This window comes from Agelaius phoeniceus, chromosome 1, assembly GCF_051311805.1.
Source record: "Agelaius phoeniceus isolate bAgePho1 chromosome 1, bAgePho1.hap1, whole genome shotgun sequence".
Classification (NCBI taxonomy): domain Eukaryota; kingdom Metazoa; phylum Chordata; class Aves; order Passeriformes; family Icteridae; genus Agelaius; species Agelaius phoeniceus.
The window spans coordinates 40603233-40619154 of NC_135265.1; the positions used below are offsets into that span (position 1 = coordinate 40603233).

The following is a 15922-nucleotide window of genomic DNA, read 5'->3' on the forward strand; positions in this document are numbered from 1 at the left end:
GCTTGTTCCTTTTTCTTCTTTTACTCCTACGTCTTGTTTGATGAGAACTCTAGCAATGAAGCTGGACTGATGCCACCCCAACCAACAAACAACTTGGACAAAACAGAACAAGTAACATACTGTCCATGAACTTGGTGCAATACATTGTGCAACTATGAAGATGGTATTTATCACCTAGCTGTGGAGAAATCAGAAGGCCACATTCAGTTCCTCTTGCTGCCTCAGTCCAGAAAATTCTCTAACCATAGGCTAATGAAAGTATTCTCAGACAGTGCTGACAAGAGAGTTTAAAAGTAGTTTGTTTCCACTCTGTAAATAGAAGTTCATTCTAACACACGTATGCATCTTTTAACTTCCAAGGTATTGAAGGCCTCTCTGCTGCCATATGTAAATAGTTATAAACTAAATGATTCATAGAGGAAGCACAGAGTTAAACACAAATATCAGATACCCTAGTTCTTAGTGATCTCTTCTAAACTGGGCATCCTAAATCACACCTATTCTTTCCCTAACACAAAGATTCACACAGCTCTTCAGCTGCTCAGATGAATACTGAAACAGCCATGCTAAACTGTGTCCTGGTGGCTCTCCCATATTTCAACGAATTGTTCCTTAGCAGAAATCCATACTAGAAGTAATTCAATTGCTACAAGTAAAAAATGTTTGTTTAAGTTGGGAGTGGGTGTGTGAAGGGAAAAGAGGCTGTCTATTCCTTAGGGATAGAATGAGAGGGGTGGGAATCACATATTTTATTTCTTTTTTATTATTATTTTTTATAAGTTTGGGAAAAAGTACTTGCTTGGTTTGAATACTTAAAGAAAAAAAAACCTTTCTGAAGCAGCTTATTGAAATTACTTTATAGTCCGTAGTCAGCCAATTCCTTGTTAACAGTCACTCAGTTCTTGGAACAAAACAAACAAAAAAAACCCACTAAGAAGCAAGAGAAGCATAGGTTTTTTTTTTCCAAACAGATGGAAGTTTTTGTCTTTCAAGTCCCATACCAAAACACTTTGTGGATAAACGTCTGCTCTTCCCTTACAGTAAATACCAGGAAAAAGCTTCCCATCAAATGGAGAACAGCAGATCAACTTCAAACTGCAATTGTCTCAACATGTTTAACTACAGAAGTATTCTAAAACAAACTGTAGGCAAATATATTCAAAATTATCACATCCTTGAACATGTTCAGTGACAACACTGTGAGAACTCAGAGCAGAACTATTTGTGCTGGAGCAATATTTTAACCATATGTTTGATGCTGCAAAAATATCTCTGTGAAGTGTATGAGGATATTTATTTTAATAAAAGAAACATAAGCACCTATCATGAAACACTTTTTCCTTCAATCTTTCCTTCTTCATTTTCACTTTTATACCCCTTCAAATTCCACTTATTTGACCTTATCTCAGCCTGTAAAACACATTTTTGAAAGATGGGTCCAAAAGAGTATGTACCACTTATCTGGGGAAAAAAAAAAATATCTGAGCTCTTGCATCTTTGAAAAACTTTTGATTTTTTCCCAAGTGATACACAATTCTGATCCTAGTCCATTACAAAGTGGCAGTGAACTGCCTTACTGCAGGGTCTGCAGAGTGTCTAGCAGGCAGAGCTGTGCTTAATCTGCCATTCTGAAATGGCAGGACATTTAAAGTAGCTGCAGTAAGCAGGACTGAGCTCTCAGCAGGATTTACCACATGAGCTCCAGCCCAGCTGCTATCTGACACAGTCAGATATGAGCATAAGAAAACTGAGTGCTTGCTTGCTTGCAGAGCAAGCAAACTGACCCACCCACACATGCAGCCCTGTAAACTCGGTATCTATTGATACTTTAAAATCCTGGTTTGAGGGGTAGGGAGGTGGGGTGCTAAGAGTTGCATCCACAGTCCAAAATCAACACTTCCTTTTATGAGGAAATTAAATCAGGGAGTTGGAGTTGATGATCCCTATGTTTCCCTTCCAACTCAAATCAGTTAATGATACTATGACTATCTTTTCTAACACTGTAGCCCCAAAATCAACCCAGTGCCACCTTTCATGCAGCTGAAAGGACAGCATCTACCAAGCTCAAAGCATCTCTCTTTAGGAAATAAAAAAAGGCAAGAAATAATTATGAGACAGCATGAAAATACTTCTAAATGAGGCTTTAATTTGGAGAGGGTGAGGGTGGCCCAGGCCATGGGGGGGATTCAGGCAGGAGGCAAGGTGCTAGGGGATTAAGATGATGAAGGGGACAAGTTGTATAACACAGTCATATGTCAAACACCTCTACAGATAGTTTTGTTCAGCTTCTTATCAAAGGGGAACCTATTAAGTCATATTTAAAAAAAAAAATCTTAGGAATTTCTTTTTACAAAGAAATTAAATATTGGGTATTACTCCAAAGAAACATTACTGCCTTAGCCAGGGAACACAGAAACCTTTGCCAGCAGTGGCTCATCATTTAATGAGTTAAAACTAGCCATAAAATCCCAAAGTCTTACTGCCTACAAGTATTTTTCAGAATACAATTTCTATGTAACACCTAGCTCCCAAGACGTACACCTGCACAGCACGCTTCAGCTTGCATCGGCACGTACACATGGAACTGGGTTTTTCCCAAAAAAGAAGGGAAGAAAAAAAGATAGATGTATTCTGTACAGATATTCTCTGGTGTATTGTCCCAGCAGTGGAGTCGGGTATCTCAGCAGATTGCAGGTCAGCTGTCAGAAGCCACCAGGATGCTGAGAGCAAACATGAGGCAGATCACCAGTTTAAGCCCTCCTTACACAACTGCACATCATTTGGACAGCTGAATACTCAGTCTCTAGAGATCCCACTGAAATTTATAACCTGAACCCTCATTAACAGCAAGATTACTATGTTCTCTAGTGTACTATGTCCTACTTGATTAATCACACCACATTCTGATCTAAATACACTGATGATGTAGAAAAACAAAAGATGTGTGTAAAGTTTTCCAGGACATGTTCCAGGACTCAAAACCATCCCTCAGTATAGATGGATGAAATTCACCATGTTCCACCAGAACCCCACCAAGATCTTACAGCAGCACGCATGAGCATGTGGTCAGCATGCAAATGCCACTGAGCTAGGGTAGGGAGGGTTGGGTGATTTGATTTGTTGGGGTTTTCAGGAGGTTGGGTTTTTAAACTTCGGGGATGTTTTTGGTCTTCAGTTGTTTTGTTTGGTTTTTTTTCCTGGGGGGAGGGGAAGAAGGGATGGTAGGGAGACACAGAGGAATTCAAAGCTGCTTACTTTACAACTGTAACATACTGCCTTTAGCTAAATTCATCTCCAGGAATTTTGGCAGCATTTTTGAGAGATATTCTAGTTTTTCTTTATCCCAAAATAGTCTTAGATTGCTGTGCAAGTTCATAAGAACTATAAACCAGGGCTGTTTCAACACTATTAAGGCTGCCTAAGCAATGCCATATGTTTAATTGTTCTACAGCCATTTATGCAAATATTCTAAATTATGGACTGGTTTGGGCTGGAAGAGAACCTTGAAGATTATCAAGTTCCAATCTCCCTGCTGTGGGCAGGAACACCTTCCTCAGAGTTGCTCAGAGCTCCAACCTGGCCGTGAACACTTCCAGGAATGGGGCATCCACAACTTCTCTGGGAACCCTGTTGTAGTGCCTCAGCACTCTCACAGTAAACAGTTCTCCCTCACATCTACTTTAAACCTACTCTCTTTCCATTTGATCCTATTCCCCCTTGCCCTGTCACTACATCCTCTCTTAAACAGCCTTGTCCCATCTTTCCTGTAGGCTCCTTTCCGGTACTGGAAGGCCACAGCTAAATCAGTCCAAAGCCTTCGTTTTTCCAGGCTGAACAATCCAAAGTCTCTCAGCCTTTCCTCATACATGTGCTTCGTCCCTCTGATCAACTTGGTGGCCCTCCTCTGGGTTCACTCCAACAGGTCAATGTCCAAATATTAAACACTTATCCTTTAGATTAATTCCCTAGAATAGATGGCATCATTGTGAACAGCTGTTGAGTCCAGATATGAAGCACCATAATAAGAGACAGATAAATTTATCTTGTTTTTATTGACATTATTTAAAGTGCTTGCACAAGAAGATCTGCTTTCCCTGACAGTAAATCCTCAGGAGGTAAACAGCAAAAGAAAAAACAGAAAACAAATTTAAAAAAAGTCAACCCATCCAATTACTCAGTTAGGACAAATTGCTCAAATACAACCTAACCAAACTACACCCAAACAGAATGATCTCCTTGATCACCCAATCTCCTTGAAAAGACCATCAACCATCAGCAGCTAATAAATAAAAGATGTCTTTCCATGATGATGTCATTTTTGAATGATTACTCACTTATAAAGTCATTCCACAGAAAAGCAAAAGACTGAATCTCACCAATTCACATGAATTCAAGGCTTAATTCTTCAACTTTCCCAGTGTCTCAAATTCTCTATTTATATGACTGCATCCCACTCAAATCAAGTGTCTGTATAATAACTAACAAACAACACATGTTTACTCTTACAGTGAACAAAAATTACTACCTACAAATCAAAACTCAGTAAGTTATAGTGGGAGGGTAATGCAATGTTTCCAGTATCTATAGGTAACTAATACAGGAGGAGGAATCAGCTGGCCCACAACATTTCTTTTTAATAAGAAGGCAGGTAGGATGGAAATACAGTCTGCTCATGCAGTCTGAACTACAGCAGCATTTCATCATAAATTTTTAGCTAAGTGCTGTAACATACAGGATTCAGGTGTTGTCATCTGGAGATTATTTTAAGTAATTTTTAAAAAACAAATGAAAACCACCAAAAACTCCAAACATAAAACAAAAACCAACAAAATAAAAAGTCCACAAGTCACATCTCCAAAGTTATGCTGAGGAACTTTATGGTATTTGAAATCCTTGTAGCATGAATGCCAGTCAGATTACTACCACTGTTACACATATGCTGAATATCAAGCAGCCACTAGTGTACTACCAAGCCTCTGCCCCAGCAAATTCACAGCTACCAAAAAAACCCCAAGTTTTAGCAATCCCCACATATTTTATTAGTAAGGCAGACAGTACCAGAATGCTGCAATTCCTATTTTGTGATAGTGCTGGCCATAATGAGAACCTGCAACATACCAGATCAGGGAACTGAGCCAGCAGTAAAATTGCACTGATTTTGCCACTTCAATTCAGATGTCACTCAGTAGTGGTGAGGTGTAGGCAGGGGAGACTGCTGAGCCCAGAGGAGGTAGAGCAGGACCATGTTCCAGCAGAGTCTGACTCAAACTGTAATGGAGCCACACACTTCCACTGCTGTAGTTTCACATCTCAGCTTGGAGAAATGGCAAGGCAGCAGTCACATCACCTTCCACTCTTCTCATAATATTTTGACAATGCAACATCTTTGCCTTACATTGGATCTGATGCTTTCCCACTTCTGCCCCCTTTTGCCCTTCCTCACTCTCACAAGCACCAAGCTCTTTCCCTGCCCTTGCACACACTGACAGGATGCCTTCCAGACTAAGGGACACCTGGAAGCTGAGAGGGCACATCAGCCACAGCCACCTGCACACATAGGAAACATCCCAGAGGACATGGTAATGCTGGTGGTATTCAACATCACAGGATGAACTTTGGCAAGCATCACTCTGGTTACTTCAGAAAAGTAGGCATTGCACACTGTCATTTGACAAGAAACTTCTGTGCTACTGTCAACTTGGAAACTGTGGACACCTGTAAGTGAATAGAAAATGTTCAATTACATGAAAAATGAGGCCAGACTGGCTGCAGTCACTGATATTATGCACTCAGGCTACTACAAAGCGCTGGGCAAGGGGAAGCTGCACAAGCAGCTCCCAATTGCAAAAGCAAATTTTTCAGAGGAAGCGTAGAGGGGAAAAATCAAAGAAGTTGGTGGTGCCTGTGTGTTTGTGGAATAGAAGTTTTTGTTTTATTTAATTTTTTTTAAATAAAGACAATGTGTAAAATGAGTCAGGGAAAAAAAAATAATCACCAGCATTGGTGGCTCAGTGGTAGAATTCTTGCCTGCCATGCAGGAGGCCAGGGTTCGATTCCCAACCAAAGCAGTTGGTACTTTTAGGGAGGTGAGTCCATGACTCCACTCCACTGAGAACCCACCTGGTTCCCAGCACAGGAAGGACATGAACTTGCTGGACAGAGTCCAGAGGAGACCTACCAAGATAATTAGAAGGATGGAGCACTCCTCCCTGGAGGAAAGGCTGAGAGAAAGTCAGAAGTCTCTTGCACTTCAAATGGAAACACAATAGACACACATTAGATATCAGGAAGAGAAATTCTTCCTGTCAGGTGGTGAGGCACTGGAACAAGTTGCCCAGAGAAGCTGTGGCTGCCCACCCCTGAAAGTGTTTAAGGCCAGGTAGGATGGAGCTCTGAGAATATGATCTAGTTGAAGGTGTCTCTTTCCACACTAGGGGTGCTGGAACTAGAAGACTGTGCCTTCCAACCCAGGCCATTTTTTGATTCAATGATTCTGATTACAGAATGAACATGTAACTCATTTAACATTCACTTCAGGAAACTAAAACTGACAAGTCTTTTTTTTGAGCTTGTAGACTGGTTTTTAAGATTTTGTTTGGGTTTTTCAATGGCTTCAGAAGTTGAATCAGCTTATGGGAAAGGAAAAAGGATGTAGTGGAAATGACATTTTTCCCTTTCAGAAATCAGGAACTAGTTAGTTCCAGCTCACCCTTACCATGAAGCTGTATTTTAAGACACATACTTTCTTGCCAAAATTTCTTCCATTTTCTTCTTGCATTTCTAAAGCACAACAATCTTAAAAGTCTGAAAAGCCTGAAAGAAAGAAATAATAAAGCCTGAGATAAAAACTCTCAGAACTTGAAATTTCTAGGAGTCAGCCCAAGATCCTTCAGAAGGGCCACTGACAGGACATTCAAAAGGAGATCCACTTCTGTTTCTTATTTGTCTTGCCTAATATCTTGTAAAACTATACCAACAAGCTCTTTCTGTTTTAAAAAAGCAAGCAGTTGATTTTCTGATATATTAAGGGTAATGCTTTCACTATGTCCTACTAGCAGGTTTTGTGAGAAGTCAGTTTAAAAGTAAGGTGTTGATTCTGGCACAACTGACTCATACATGCCACTGTACTTGGTGCTTATTTTACAGGAAAGTTCAGCTGACAAAATGCAAAGGGAAACTGAGTTAGAGATCTAAAATTAGCCAAAAAACCAAAAAAACAAGCCTACCTCTTTTGTAGCCATTTAATTTTTTGTCTCAAGAACTACAACTACTGACACAGGTTTTATTATTTTATTAGTTTTTGTTTTGTGAATAAACATGTAAAAGACAACACAGTACTTTTAAGAAAGACACTCAATTCTCTTGCAAAGAGAAAAAAAAACTGCTGTCGGACTCCTATTGTAAATTTATGACTTGAGGGACTACTTAGTAAGAAAAGTTGACAGCATCCAGCACCTGGCAGGCAGATCAGATGCTCTTCATTTGCTTAACACTTAGAATTCTCTACTTCAGAGAGTAGTAGCATGGTTTGTATGGGAGGTCTAACCAGCCAAGAACTATTAAAAAGGGTGCTCTCTGAAAAGGCATTTTTCATTATTTTAAAATGAACAACGGAAGTTACCCATCTTTCTAATAAAGCTATAGACCACACTTACATATACCTTAATCTGTACACTACCATCCAGTAGCACAAATACATGTTCAAGGAAAGACAATTTATTTGAGACAATTTTAAGCAAAATTGGAGCACGTACAACAAAGAACTTAGACAGGCTTTTGGCTTTCACATTGACTTCTGGAAAACAGACAATTATCTAGCCTTGCATAAAGTCTACCCATAAAAATTCTGCTGCCATGATTTTATTGTAAGGCAAATTTGAACATGCAGAGTAAACCTACACCAGCCATACTTCCTGTGATGCAACCATAGCAGTTCTGACCAGCCCTAGAACTCTAAAGCTGACATCAATAAATCAAAGTCATTGCCCTAGACACAAAGTCTCCTCCTGAACTCTCTGCCTGAACTTGAAACAGCTTTAAGATGTCCTTACAAACATAATTGATACCATTAACAGATAAAAATAAAATGTCAAGCCAAATGCACAGTGAACCGAACATTAAGACAAATACATAAAATGTATCATCCAGACTGGAGATCTAAGCAAAAGACCTTCCAGCAATATGAATCTAATATGCTACACCCAGTGGCTACAAGAACTTTATCTTAACATTTTTAATTCAGGATTTCACAGCTAGCAGGGAATTTTTAAATGCTGAAAAGAATGCAAGAGTTATTCTAGTCGATGGCAATTGTATCTGGCAACCAAATTGACTTTCTAAACATATGAGATAAGGAGAAAAAAGAGAAAGTAAAGAAAATTGCATTATGTTTCTCATTATTTAGAAACCAAGCCTCCAAAACAAGTATTTCTTTCCAATACTATCAAATTTGTAGAGAAACCACCTACACAGAATCCAATACTTCCTTTTACTGCAGCATACAAAATATGAACAACACAGCAAACAGCCCTGGGGATGTGTTATGATATCAAATAAATTTCTGCAATCAGGTATCTTAATTATATATGCATTTATACAACTTTAAAAGTTCAGATGGATTTTTCCTGGGAAGGAAGAACATCTTTACATGGTGGCTTTTGGCAATCAAACACAGCCTTCATCCAAACACAGCTTTCATCATTCCATAATTCCAAAGGACTGTTCCACCTCAAACTGATAAAGAGACTTTTTAAAAATAAATATGAGATACAAGAGGAACAACAAGAGCAGCTTTCTTAGAATTGTCTCACCTACTCCCAAATGCAACATGTAAAGAAATATTTAAATAGGAAAAATTTGAACATACTTGTCCTCTAGGAACTGCCCATGTTTCTAATTATAAAGTTCCTTTTTCTAGAGTTACTTCATTTAAGTCTCGGCACACACAAAGAAATCAACCTATCCACCAAATCATTTGTATTTATTCTCACATTTTTTCACAGAACCGACTCTACAGAAGAAAATCAACTGCCTTTAAACCAGGTTGGAAAAGTATCAGCAACAACAAGTTGAAAAAATTTCCCCTGTAGAAAACAAAGATAATCAAACTGGCTTCTACTGCACTTTAACCTTAATCAAATGAGATTGTATCTGAATGACAATAAGACATCCAACTTTGGCAGAAAATGGTACCTCTTAATTGACATTTGAATACACTTTGATATTTGGGGCAGCACAACACCATAGCTTTTGGTTGTCTTAACATCAATTTCAGAGCTTTTGTCTGAGATGTAACTTATTTAAACAGAAGTAATGAATTCATATGTGATTTAAACAACGTTTTACACACTTAAAAACTGAGGTTTCCAAAAGGACCTGACTCTTCAATTTGCAACACTTTCATCATTGGTTATCAAAATCAACACTATAGCAGAAGCATTGTTTTGTGGGGTTTTGGTGTTTTTTTAAAGCATATAAAGCAGAATTATTCAAGCACAATGAGACAAAAAAATTGCTATTTTAAAATACTTATAACCAGGCCAACTGCCCATTAAAGGCTTTTTACGCTGTCTGAGGGCCCTGTGCATTGACAGGAACTCAAAGAAAGCGTAAGATGCCCTTTTCTCACAGGAACAGAGCAAGTGTGCCAAGAGGAAGATCTTCCACTAAAGAGAAACGGAACTGTAGTTCACTTTAGAATTACAACATCCATACCAGGACACTAGGGGGAACCTGAAAGCAGTCCGCTTCAAAAATCTCTTGCACACTCTGATCCTGCCATTGACTCTAAATTTTCATTCATGAACAAGTGATTTAGATATACAAGGGAAGAGAAGCTTTGGCAGACAACTGAGGTCATAATGCTTAAACATTTGAAATGTAGTCATACATTGGGAAAAAAACATGGCATTCTGACAGCCTCAGACAGGAAGCTATTGTACAGTAGTACAGAGACCAACCTTCATTCTCTCCATTCTTGCAGTTCTTCCAGTCTTTTTTACTGAAGAAAATTTTGAAGCTGCATACTCAAGAAAATTATGTTAAACAAAAAGCAGTTGAAAAGGCTGCAATGCTTCTTTACCCTTACTGTTTAGGAAGTGAAACAAAGCAGCCTGAAGAAAACTTTGCTCTACATATTTGAAGCTTGTTTCTACTTTTGACTCACTCCATAATGGATGCAACTTTTGGATTTTCAGTAACACATGATAAAATGTTATTAGCAACTTACATTCACAAACGTGCCTGCTCTCCTAAACAGAAGCACCCTGGGCACATTGCACAGCAGGGAACTACACCACAATTCAGACTTTTGGAAGCACTGTGTCAGCAGGTTTCACTTCTGCTCTTGGCGTTAATTTGAATATGCAAGATAACCCCACGTTTCTACAAATCCTTTTGGAAGCATTAGGAGACAAAGATAGGCATGAAGTTTTGAGATCTCATTAGCCACATTCACAGGCTAACACTTTATAAGGAGGATGGAGGAAGAGGGTGATAGAAGAGCGTTCACTAAGGATTTCCTAAAATTATCCCTTTTTTTAAAATATTTTTTTACCTCTATGTACTTTCTGATACTTTAAAGCAATATTACATTCCATAACTAAGCTTTTCCAAAAGCTCCCATATTCTTTCAGTTAACCATTCATGTTACAAACAGGTCTTACAAACATTTTCTACTGTTACCAATAGAACTGGTAACATAATGCATATTAATAAAGCACAAATATTTTCAGTTGGACTCAAAGACCTTAAAGGTCTTTTCCAACTTAAATGAGTCTACAATTTCTATTATTCCAAAGGAGAGACATCAGTGCTTACACTATTGAAGTGGAACATCCTGAATATTTTGTATTAATTCTGAAGTATCAACTGAAACACAATCTTCCTAACACTAACCTCTTCACCAAGATTTTATGAACAAACAGCAATAAAGTCACAACACAAAAAATCCTCTGCTTAAGCTGCTTTTACAGGAAATTTATGACACCGCAAAGGAAAACTTTAACTTTTGTAAATTAGGAAGCCACTGAAGGGGCCACTTACAAAGGGTATTACTAATACATGATCTAAGAAGGCATGAATGTAACTCACCCACACTACACTGTCTTGACAATCAGGCACCACATCTTTGCAAAGTGAGCAGGCCTTCAATTACAGACATTCTCTATTACAACAACAGAGATGCACACAAAAAAAGTCAGTAAGTATTTAAAACCAGAAACCTCACTTAGCCCTCAGCTGCCAAGGAAGACAAATTGCTCAGTCCTCAGCTTCTCTTTGTGCTGTAGGTGTATGCTATAGCACTTTCTAGGATGAAAAGAAGACTTGGTTGCTCTCACATGAGGGTCTCAGAATACCATAACAGAATCACATCCAATTATCTAATTTAAACCAGGTAATTCCAGCTGTTTCATTACATCTAGTCTCTGAACAACTTTGATATAAACCACTGTTCTCATTAATAAGACTTCTGTCAAACTACCTGACACAAGTAAGTTTAACACATTAACTTACATAATTAGTAGAGTTCACTTAACAAAGATCAGCTTCCTCATCACTCATCAACTGCAACAAGAGCTTTGCTTCTTTACATGGGCTCACTTAGAGTCTTGTTGCTTCACTTCTAACAGTTTTCAGGTATGGATTTTCTATGATTTGGATTGATATAGGATTATTGACCTTTTTGTCATATAGAATATAAAACATAACTTGTTTTGAAACTTTTTGTCCCGACCAGTGGTGTAAAATTAGGAGATCACTGCTCATGACTGTCCCAGAGCATGATCACTGTGGAAAAAAAGGGTTATATTTATAGGTTCTTCAATTTCTGCCTTCTCAGAGCCTAGGGGGTTTAGAAACACTTTCTTCAGTAATATGAACAGCACATGGCAGAGAGAACTAACAAAAGAATGTAGTCACATACAGGGCACATTTACATTTCAGCTTTTATTACATTACTATCTGCCTAGAATTAATACACTGGAAAGCTGCTGTGAGTCTCTGCCTAGAACCCACTTCACTTGGAGCTTAGCAACTCATGCCAAAGTTGAGAGATAGTAGCACAGTAACACAAGGAAGGGCAATGTTACTACTTAAAAGGAAGTCAGTTTCCAGTTATACATGAAGCAGCATATGAAACAGAAAGGCTGCTGAGCTGCAAATGTCTCCTTCCCACTTTAACTGAGAAGCACTGGTCTACAGCCACCAAGAAAACTCTCTATGCTGCAGTATAAGTCACTATCAATCCTGAAGGTACGTGGAGTAAGCACATCAATTTTTCAGTCACAAAGCCCATTTTTTTACAGAAAACATCCTGTGGGAATCCTTCAACATCACAGACTCACTGCTCACACAGAACAAGAGGCTCAGTCACAATCCAGTTCCTTTGAGGCTGTCTGTCAATACAGAATCAATTAAGTTGGAAAAAGCCTCCAAGATGATAGAGACCAACCTTTGACCAATCATAAACAGATGAGGTCAAGGATAGAAGCTAGGCAAACATCACTCTAACAATGAAAAGCACTGGATACCAAATAATAAACCACAATAAAGGGGGAAAGGGAGAACTACAGCCTTATCAAAAACACCTAAAATGTGTCTCTCCTGCTTGCTGTTAAACATTAATTTTCAATGGAACTCTCAAGAATTACCGTGACCACAGAACCTACAGAAGGACACCACCATGCTCTGCTTTGCCCCATTTCACCTCTCACAATAAACCACTTTCTTGATCATTACCTTATCTTAATGATTCTTATGTAAGCAAGAAGACATTTAAAGCAGTTCCCAGACTATTTTCCTCTTTTCTATCCGACACTTGACTTCAGGATCACCAGTGGACTTAAAAATGTTCATTAAGGATTTGTTAGTATATGCTAGATTTGTACTAAAGTATTTTGATGTAGAGCTCTACAGGAGGCAAGTTCTCCAAATTAAGATCATGTCCATTCTTTTCTCTAACAATACATAACTTCTTCCATTTAAATTTAGTACACCTTAAAGATAAATATATACACATACAATCTGTTCACCACCAAAGAGCCATTGTTCAGCTTTCATTAAATTGTACAGCATATTGTATACATTCATGGTACTTGGATTTTTTTTAGTGACCCTCAAGACAGGAAGGAAATTTTTTTTTATCTTCACCCGAGAGCCTGTTTTATACCATAGCCCAAGTGAAGCTGGAAACAGGTTCTCCATATCATAAAGTGGCCATAATACATAAATCTGTTTACAGTCTTGCTTGCAATTGATCCTCTGAGCTTGACTGCAGCAGTAATGCAAGCCACAAGACAGAAGCGAACATGCCATCTTGGAGGGATGTATTTCTTTACTCTTCACTAGAAATTAATTATTTCCAGAAACAAGCATGCATACAAATACAGATTCCCCTTCTGTCACTTCCAGAAGTACTCAGCTCCCCAGCCACAGCCCCCTTGGGCTCTCAACAGCTTCCACAGCACCTGACACCTGTACTGCCACTGCCCACACCTAGCCCCAGCTCTTGCTACCTCTGCAGCCTCTAAAACAAACTTAAACCTTTGTTTGAAAATACTGCCACCATTCTCTAGAAGCCATTTCTGAAAACAGATACACATTTTCCTGGGCCCCCGGTGCTCTCAGCGCCACCAAACTTGTCATTTGTCTACAACTTTCCCCAGCACCTGGAAGGGGACACTTGTGACATTACTAAGAACATGCACCAGTGGCAATTTCAACTCAAGAGTATTCTGCAGCAACCTCTCATGGTGACGAGACTACAACTTTAGCTGTTTGAAAAGTTATTACCTAAGCAATGGTCATCAAGCATTACACATTTCTTCCAAGAACAGCCAAAGACAAAATATGCCTTCCTTCAGAAAGCTGAAGGTAATTATTAGTTAATACATCAACCCCCAACATGGTTTTCAAAGTGAGACCTACTCTTCCACCCTCCCCCAGAGAAACCCAGCTATAGAGTTGATATATGTGGACTAGGAAGTAGACCTGGTTTGAGGATTACTGTTTTCACATGCAAATGCTCACCTTTACATTGCCTCCAGGATCTGGAAGTTTATAATCATCAGCCTGGTCTACCATAAATGCAAATACAGTAAATACCCAGTCATACACCAAATCTCTGAATGTGACAGGGAGAAATTCATTATCTTATTTAACAAAGCAGCGTATTTCAAGTTATTTCTGTGTTAGGACTAGCTAAAATCACATATACCAAATGGCTTACAGTAAGTTGTCTCCATCACCAATGAGAAAAGCACACTGAACTTTCTTGTTTGCCTGGCTTTTCAAAACCTTCTATCAATGGAAAGCACAGAATACAAGTAGTAGGTATATTCTTTGACCTTGAGCATATCAAATTGCTTCAGATCCCTATTTATATTTTGCCCTTCATTTATATCTTTACAGCAAAGGCAACTTACTCATGCTCAAGAATTAAAGCCTCGCACTAACATTATTTGGCTTCACTCAACAGAATATGGCAATCTTCTCCCTAAACTATAAGCCAACAGGCTACCTACCAAGCCCATCTGCTCTATGCAAAAGTTATAAAGAATTGGAATTTATTTGTGTTCATAAGTGGACTAACTTCACTACATTTAATCACATCAAACAAAATGTTGTTTGACAAATAACGTTTTCTATCATGTCAAAATAATTTGGTGGACAGCTGTTTCATTAAAAAAGTTAGCATCCTACCCCTATTTATTTTTTTCTCTATCCTGGTGATAAAATTTTTTAACCTTTTTTTCTGTGTCCTGCTCTAAAGTCTCAAATCTATAATTTTACTTAGCCTAAACATGAATCTTCATTCAATTGACTTTCAGGAAAAATACTCTCAACTTCTCAATAAACTGATCTTCTCCAGCTGAAGCTCTACCTAAAGCATCTGTGTATAAAAACAAGGCCCAAAAATGTTTATTCTTACAACACACAGAACCATGTACATTTACATATTTCAGTAAAAGCAGTCAAAGTTGATCTAGCAAAATACACTGCACAATATGCTGAAAAAAGCCCTCTGGTTACGTTTCTAAAAACATGTAAAGCAATTGCAAGCATTTCATATGGCAACAGCAGTTAAGGCAGGTAATGGATGGCAACACTGATGCCAACAAGCAAAAGAAAAGGTTGTTTTTTTTCTGACATATATCACCTGTTTGAAAAACTCAAGAATTTCCACAAAAGCTTTAATTACAACAGCTTGTACAATACAGTTACAATAGTTTTAATCAAATTGCTTGTAATTGCAATCTAAAATTAAAGCTAGTTTTGTAAACTTAATTCATAAGCTGTCATTATGTATCTGCAATTCAAATTCAAATATTAATTATAAGTATCTGCTTTATTTCTGCTTTATTAATTTCCTTTTTGATATCTCTCAATTGCACACAAGCACAGCACAGTTAATAAAAAAAAACAAGCTGAAAAAGGAAAGGATCCCTGCTACTCTTGGGTTTTATCACTTCCTTAAATGAGTCATAACAATCATCAGATGCTATCTGTTTGTTTTTATATAAACAGTTTTAAAATTCATGGCTGGTAGGGTGTAGCCATTTGACAAAAAAATAGAAGAATTTACCACTAACAGGAACACCAACTGTGGCTATTCAGTAAGAAGTTCTCATTTCCTTTTTTGTACACAATCTCTGTTTGGAAATATGTTTGACATGTTAAAGAAATGCATGTGCCTACATAACAGTATAACTTCACAATAGTGCTGCACAAGCCAAAGGGAAAAAAATTCCAAAAATCAGTAGCCTAAAACAAGCAGTAAAGTTAAATACAATCTTTCCTATAGCTTTTTTTTCTTTAATAGAAACAAAGAAGCAATAAATCCGGCAGCAGTCTAAAGAATCCTACCTTGTTGCTTAAAATGTTAAAGAGTTTGCAATCAGTCCTTTGACTTCACAATATAGTC

At 38.1% G+C, this 15922-nt stretch overlaps 1 protein-coding gene across 5 annotated transcripts in view; it reads right to left on the reverse strand.

Annotated features, from left to right (window-relative positions):
- SLC4A7 (solute carrier family 4 member 7) overlaps positions 1-15922 on the reverse strand; it is a 93827-nt gene that overhangs the window by 67756 nt on the left and 10149 nt on the right. The gene's annotated exons all lie outside the window — the stretch shown is intronic.